At 43.3% G+C, this 7,517-nt stretch overlaps 1 pseudogene across 1 annotated transcript; it reads left to right on the top strand.

Annotated features, from left to right (window-relative positions):
- The first annotated feature begins 1,122 nt into the window (after positions 1-1,122).
- LOC147192192 (uncharacterized) lies at positions 1,123-3,586 on the top strand (annotated as a pseudogene). Its single transcript, XR_015103515.1, has 2 exons — positions 1,123-1,591; positions 2,318-3,586. The product of XR_015103515.1 is annotated as an uncharacterized LOC147192192 (transcript).
- Positions 3,587-7,517: the final 3,931 nt, after the last annotated feature.

Raw genomic sequence — 7,517 nt, 5'->3', positions numbered from 1 at the left:
AACTGCCGTGTGAACGCAAGTGGGGCTGCACCGACGCTGTGCCGGTGCAGACACGCTCAGCGGCTTTGTATGTGTGAACGCTCCCCACAATTTGCTGCGGTGCAAAATATATCGCAACAAACTACATCGGTGCAGCGCCGGAGCAAATGTGTGCCGTGTGAACACCCCTAATGTGTTTAGACTTTAGGGGTTATTGGCGACCTTGGTAAAGGATGTTTAAAATGTTATTTTCATGCTTGTTGCACCCGACTTTCACATTGTTCTATATGTGCCTTTTTGTTTATTGAAGTAGGTTGTCAAATGTGACCGACCCGGTTTGCAATGGACAAATGCAACACTTGAATGTGAGGCCTGATGTTTTGGTATTATGACAAGTGTGGGACTGTTGAATGCTTTCACTGAACAGAGGACTCTATAGTGCACACACAAAAAAGAAAAATAAAAAATGTGTTCCCTGTTTAACTGTCAATAACATGCTGTTCTGTCTGTAAGCTTTTCCATATTATGTCGAGAGGACACCTTTTAGGTGGGGGAGAGTGTCGGAGACTGTTTATGTTATTCAATTGATTTTTTGTTTTGTTGCATTATTTTCACTTTTCTGACTGTCAGTGAAGTGATCATTAATTTACGTTTTTTCGGAGGTGGCCCTTGAACGCCTCTCGAGTTAGACGGCAGTTGAGAAGGCGCATAGTCCAACGTCGACGTGTCTGTACCTGCTTCAGTGTGAAACGTATTAATAAAGTGTATGTTTTAAAAATAAAACAACACGACAGCTCTCTTTGTTTCGGGGATGCAACATTCAAGTCTAGAAAAGTGGTGATGGACGTCTTAAGGCTTGTGTACATTTGAGACAAATTCGACAAAGTACAGTGCTGGTCATGGAAGCGGATGTGTCGAGAGAGCTTCAGCGAAATATCTTCGGCAAATTCAGTTGAAGAAAGTTTTTGTCAAGCGCGAATCGCCATTATAAGTAGAAGAGGCGACACTGGCATCGTCATCCCCCGCACCAAAAAACAAAAGCACACAACAACAAACGGAAGTTGTTGATTGAGATTTTTACTCGCGCGACCAATACGAGTGTTTGTTTTCCGTGTTTTAATATGGTGTGACAAAGTTTGTCTAAACAGACTTGCCGTACGTCGTCAGCAGTGACATGCGTCTACCAGACAGTGTTAGATGAGGTTTGTCCAAATGGAGTTGCCGTACATTGTCGTTCGATAGTTGCAGCTAGGCCTGCGCACGCTAAGCTACAACACGTCTTCAGTTGAAAAAATAATAGATAAATAACTCTAACCAAACTTAATTCTTGAATAACAACTAAACGCACCTTAGCCTCGACGCAGGACGCTCATCATTACTTTATTGGACAATAACATCATGATCTCAACCTTCTGGGCCGAACTTAGCTTACCTAGCCTAGCTTGCTAGCCGCGCTGTCGCTAAGCAGAGATCAAGTGTGAACGTAAAGTGTGGTAAATTTACCTACAAATGTACTCAAGAAGAAGAGAAGAGTACGAGGAGCAAATTTATGGGCCAGAAGAGGAGAGTGACGCTGTTTTCAAGAAGCCTCGAGTTGGCTTATGGGGAGCAGGTTTGGCCACTTCAAGTTCTTACTCAATAGTCAATGAACGACATTTCTTATTGTCATTATTAACCATTTTACAGTGCAGAAAGCTGTATTTTCTGTCACAAGTGGTTTTTCTTTTCTTCCAGATCCCTTCCCTTCACTTGAGTACTACGTTCTTAATTTGTTGAAACTGTCTTTCCATCTTCAATTTTGCACTCTGTGATTTTTTTCTTCTGGGGGTGGGGGGATTTTTATGGACACGCTCCCACCCATGAGCTGGCCAGCAAGCATCCAGCTAGCATACACCGGCTCAAGACCCAAGTCGTTTCACCGGGACTGGTGCAAAATAATGCCTACCGACCACAGCTGCAATCAGAAAAGCCTGCTGGAAAAGGGCAAATTGATCAATCTCTGATCTTGAGGATATCCCTTGCCTGTCATAAAAACTCAAGAGAAGAGAATCCCTCCTCTCTTGTTTCACGATCCGGTTTAAGATCGATTTTAAGGGGCTTTGATTCATTTTTAAATCTCTTAACAGTCTTGTGACATCTTATCTTTCTGACCTGAGGGTCCTCTTTTTATGTTGTAATGTTGATGTTTTAATTGCACAGCACTTTAAATTGCACTTCTTTGTGTGAAATGTGCTATATAAATGAAGTCTGATTGATAGATTGGTCTGGCTCTTCTCAGAACATTCATTGTAAATATTAACCATAATTCCACGTGTGTTTGTATTTTTGTGTCTTTCAGTCATCAGCGAAGATGTGCTGAGCGGCTGGATGCAGACCCCTATCGGTTTAAAGAGGGAGAGTAAAAAAAAAGGGGTCTCCTACTTTAAAAAGGAAGAGAAGCAGCAGGCGCCTTCCATGAAAAAAGAGGAGGAGCAAGAGCACCCTTGCACTAAAACGGAGGTGGATGAGCACTCCAACATAAAAGAGGAGGAGGAGGAGAAGGGTATCTGCAAGTTGCCATTGACTTGTGTCCCTTTAAAGAGCATAGATGAAGATAAAAGTGGGGCGGAGCCTCCAAGCAGCTCCTATCAACGCATGACAACACAGGGTGTTGGAAACCACCAAGAAGAATCAAAAGCAGATGGCCTCTTAGCTCCACTGTCAGATAGTGACATGTCGTCAAATGATGATGATGGCGATGAAAATGATGAGTCTGAAGGTGATCTGACATGTCACACTGACAACAAACCCTGGAAATGTTCTCGGTGTGAGAAAATGTTTTCTTACAAAAGTGCTTTGAAATCGCACATGAGAACTCACACTGGTGAGAAACCGTTCGCCTGTTCAGAGTGTGGCCAGAAATTCACTCGCAAGGAAACCTTAATAAGACACAAAAGAACCCACACCGGTGAGAAACCTTTTGCCTGCTCATTTTGTGGCCAAAAATTCTCTGAGAAGGTAACCTTAAAAATACACACAAGAACCCACACTGGCGAGAAACCTTTTGCCTGTTCAGTTTGTGGCCAAAGATTCTCTCTGAAACATCACTTAAAATTACACTTAAGAACCCACACTGGTGAGAAACCTTTTGCCTGTTCAGATTGTGGCCAGAGATTCTCTCAGAAGCGAAGCTTGAAAATACACACAAGAACCCACACGGGTGAGAAACCTTTTGCCTGTTCAGACTGCGGCCAAAAATTTTCTCAGAAAGTACTCTTAATTTATCACACAAGAACCCACACTGGTGAGAAACCTTTTTTTTGCTTGGTTTGTGGCCAAAGATTCTCTCGGAAGGCAAGTTTAATGAGGCACACAACTACCCACACTGGTGAGAAACCTTTTTCGTGCTTAATTTGTGGCCAAAGATTCTCTCTGAAGCATCACTTACAATTGCACTCAAGAACTCACACTGGTGAGAAACCTTTTGCCTGTTCGGATTGTGACAGAAGATTTACTCAGAAGCATCACTTAAAAATACACTCAATAACCCACGTTTGTGATAAACCTTGCACCTGCTCGGTTTGTGGTCAAAGATTCCCTTGCAAGTATGAGATGAAGAATCACAAGTGTGTTGATGGGATGAACAGTTATCAATGATGTTTTCACCTCTCATCTGAGCAGCCTTCATCACTTTATGCTCCAAGGCTCATTGTCTTCTATTTACTTTTCCTCTCCTTTCCTGCATTGACATTTTTTTTGTTGTTGATGCAATGAATTAGAAAACCTAACATCGGGTTTATAATCAATTTGGATTCTTCATTGTAGTTACTTTTTATTTGGTGTGGGTTTGTTTTCATTAGTTTTCAGAGGTTTGGTCATTTGTATTATTATTACTTATTTATTTTATTTTATTTTTTTCCAAATTGAACCGTCCTTGAATCATATCACACCCTCTGTATCGAGATCCATATCTCACCGTCTTTTTTTGCAGAGCGAGGTCGAAGTAAAGTTATATGGTCGCAATTTCACTATTGTGCTAAATTGCATATCCGTGATTGTCAACAAGCTCTCAGAATAAGTTGCCGGTACAAGTACTAATATCTGTGTTTAAAATAATTGGCAGTGCAGCAAGTCGACACACTCGCAATGTCATGCCTGTGATTAGCGTCCAGTATGAATGCCCACATTTCATCGCAAATTAATGGATATTTTCCATTTTGACCTTGTGCATTGCTTGCTGGCCAATAAAGTCAGCTGAGTCTTCTTTAATACCTATTACAATTGCGAGTCAGATTTCGGTGGAAATAAATACACAGGTTACATGTCCTCCATATCAACAAAGAAAGTTTAAATGACAATGTGGGAAATGAAGAAAATGCATCTTAGGGTAGCAATCAATAAAAACTCCGCTTGATGCTCCAATCAATCAATCCCTCGTATCCACAACTTTGTCGTGGAAATTAAGCGATCCAGACACGCCTCTTGGTTTTGTTCAGTTTGATTCCGACTTTGCACGTATTTTACCAGCGATCGTCACAGTGACTGGCAGTGAGGAGAGAGCGACAACAGGGTGAAAAAATAGTTTGGAGTGCGGTGCGCATAAAAATGAAAGGCCAAAAAGAGAACCAGCGACGTGACTCGTGATGAAGAGCTGATGTGGCAAATTCCCAAGGATTTTTTTTTCAAACCCGAGAACACTGGCGATGGCAAAGAAGATATGATATTCCGTTATTTATCGTAGTTGGGGAAATTACGAAGAAAGTTTGCTTGAGGTCAGAATGTGTCGTGATGAACCAAAACAACAATCACCAGAAGCAGCCATCTTTGTTGTTTACATTTCCCTCGAACGGCTATCCAACAAACTCAAATTGTCACGAGGATTTGGTAAAATGTACATTTCAAAATGTTACCAGCGATCGTCACAGTGACTGGCAGTGAGGAGAGAGCGACAACAGGGTGAAAAAATAGTTTGGAGTGCAGTGCGCATAAAAATGAAAGGCCAAAAAGAGAACCAGCGACGTGACTCGTGATGAAGAGCTGATGTGGCAAATTCCCAAGGATTTTTTTTTCAAACCCGAGAACACTGGCGATGGCGAAGAAGATACGATATTCCGTGATTTATCGTACTTGGGGAAATTACGAGGAAAGTTTGCTTGAGGTCAGAATGTGTCGTAATGAACCAGAACAACAATCACCAGAAGCAGGCATGTTTGTTGTTTGCATTTCCCTCGAACGGCTATCCAACAAACTCAAATTGTCACGAGGATTTGGTAAAATGTACATTTCAAAATGTTATTTTAGTTCAAATTGAATTTCATTTTGTTCCAAATTGATTCCTAATGTTAGGGGGAGTGAAACCCCCCTCTTTAAGAATGGTTTGCCCCAGCAGCACGGGGAAATGTGTGCGTTTGTGTGTACGGCCGGCAGTTTTGAATACAGCGGCAAATAACAACACTCTGGTGTCCGATGTTTCGTTATTCTGCAACAAACATACAGAAACATGGTGTCGGAAGTGACTAGACCAGCCTCCGGTGAGGGAGAGTGCAAAACGCTCCAATGAGGGGGCTGGTAGAAGAAAGGAAAACAAAACAGAAGAGACTTTAGTGAAGTGAGTAAAGCAGTTGTTAGCAGCAAGCTAAGCCAACAAGGAGCAGCATGGCAGCTAATATACCGCCACCGGAGATGATGAAGATGAGTGGTGATCTGGCAAGTAACTGGGACAATTTCAGGTCTGAATTTGAGGACTATGTATTAGCTACAGGATTAAAGGAGAAAGGAAAAGATGTGCAGGCAGCAACACTAAGAAGAGTGATGGGCAGTGAATGTCGTCACATATACAAGCATAACCTGGGACTGACGGAGGAGCAGGGGAAGGACACGGATGCTATCCTGGATGCGTTGGAGGACTACTTTAAACCAGCAAGAAACATAATACTTTAGAGATTTGTTTGATGAGTGGGGAGCCCATTGATTCATTCATAACTAAACTGAGGGAGAAGGCTGCTTCCTGGGAGTATGGACAACTCAAAGAGGAATTGATTCGAGACAGACTGGTGCTGGGGGTGAGTGATGTAAGTGTACGCCGCCGTCTACTCAGACAGAAAGATCTCACACTCGCATCAGCCATAGAGATATGCAGAGCTGCAGAGATGACAGACATCAGGATACAACCAATCACACAGGACAGGTCACTAGAGACAGTGCATGCAACAGATGGCCGTCGTCCACGAGCCCCACCCAGGCAGGAACGCTCGGACAGATCTCAAAATCAGACCACAAACACAGCCGAGAGTACTACATGCAGATTTTGTGGCAACATGCACAGGCGCGGACCCGACTTTTGCCCAGCATTCGGAAAGAGCTGTCGGAGCTGTGGGACTGCTCATCACTTTGCCAAGGTGTGCATGAAGAAGGGTCAAGCTACAAGACAACTACATGCTGCAGATGGTGAAGTAGACATGGACATGTCTAACACAGAGGCTCACATATACACAACAGAGAGCATAGGGGAAGTTCAGGGTCGTGGAAAGAAATGGTTTGCTAATATAAAAATGAATGGAGGTTTTCAGAGATGCCAGTTAGACTCGGGGGCAACATGTGATGTTATGAGCATAAAAGATATGAGGAGGCTTGCTCCCGAGGCAAAGCTATTACCAAGTCAGACCAGGTTGGTACTGTATTCAGGCCAGTCCATGCAATCTATAGGCATATTCCAGACAGACTGTGTAGTGAGGGGAAAAGCCCATAAATTACAGTTTGAGATTGTGAGAAGCGGACAGAGACCCCTACTGTCAGGTGAAACTAGTGAGCGCTTGGGTTTAATGCGGTTCACCATCCCTGAGGAGCTTCTTAGGGTAGAACACAGCAGCTCAGAGCCATTAACTAAGCAGCATCTTGTGCGTACATACAATGACGTTTATAATGATCCTGTTGAGTCACTCCCAGGGGATGTTCATTTTGAGTTAGATACAAAAGTAGCCCCAGTACAGGCTTCCCCACGCAACGTCCCAGTGGCCCTCAGAGATGCGGTTAAGGCTCAGTTAGACAAATATGAAAGAGATGGCCATTTAACTTCAGTGTCGGAGCCCACTGAGTGGATTAGTAATATGGTTATTGTCAAGCAGCCAGAGAAGTTGAGGATTTGTGTTGACCCTAAGTCACTAAATCAGGCTCTAAAGAGATCTCACTACATTCTGCCGACACTTGAGGATGTATTATACAAGTTACCTGGGGCCCGCATTTTTACCCTAGTAGATGCGCGAGATGCCTTTCTACAGTGCAGGTTAGATGAGGCTAGTAGCTATACAACCCCTTTCTGGACACCATGGGGCAGAAAGCGGTGGTTAAAGCTACCATTTGGCATATCTGTGGCCCCAGAGATTTACCAGCGAAAACAGCATGAACTACTCGCAGGACAAAGTGGGGTGGAGCCTATAGTAGATGACATATTGGTTGTTGGGTGTGGGAGACAGATGAGATAGCCACACAGGACCATGATGCAAAGCTCTTTGCGCTCATGCAAAGGTGCAGGGAGGTGAAGTTGCGACTCAGCTTAAAGA

Source organism: Hippocampus guttulatus, chromosome 17, assembly GCF_054856545.1.
Source record: "Hippocampus guttulatus isolate MCC_2025c chromosome 17, RoL_Hgut_1.0, whole genome shotgun sequence".
Lineage (NCBI taxonomy): Eukaryota > Metazoa > Chordata > Actinopteri > Syngnathiformes > Syngnathidae > Hippocampus > Hippocampus guttulatus.
The sequence above is the reverse complement of the archived record's forward strand: the minus strand, read 5'-3'. Positions and strand labels throughout refer to the sequence as shown.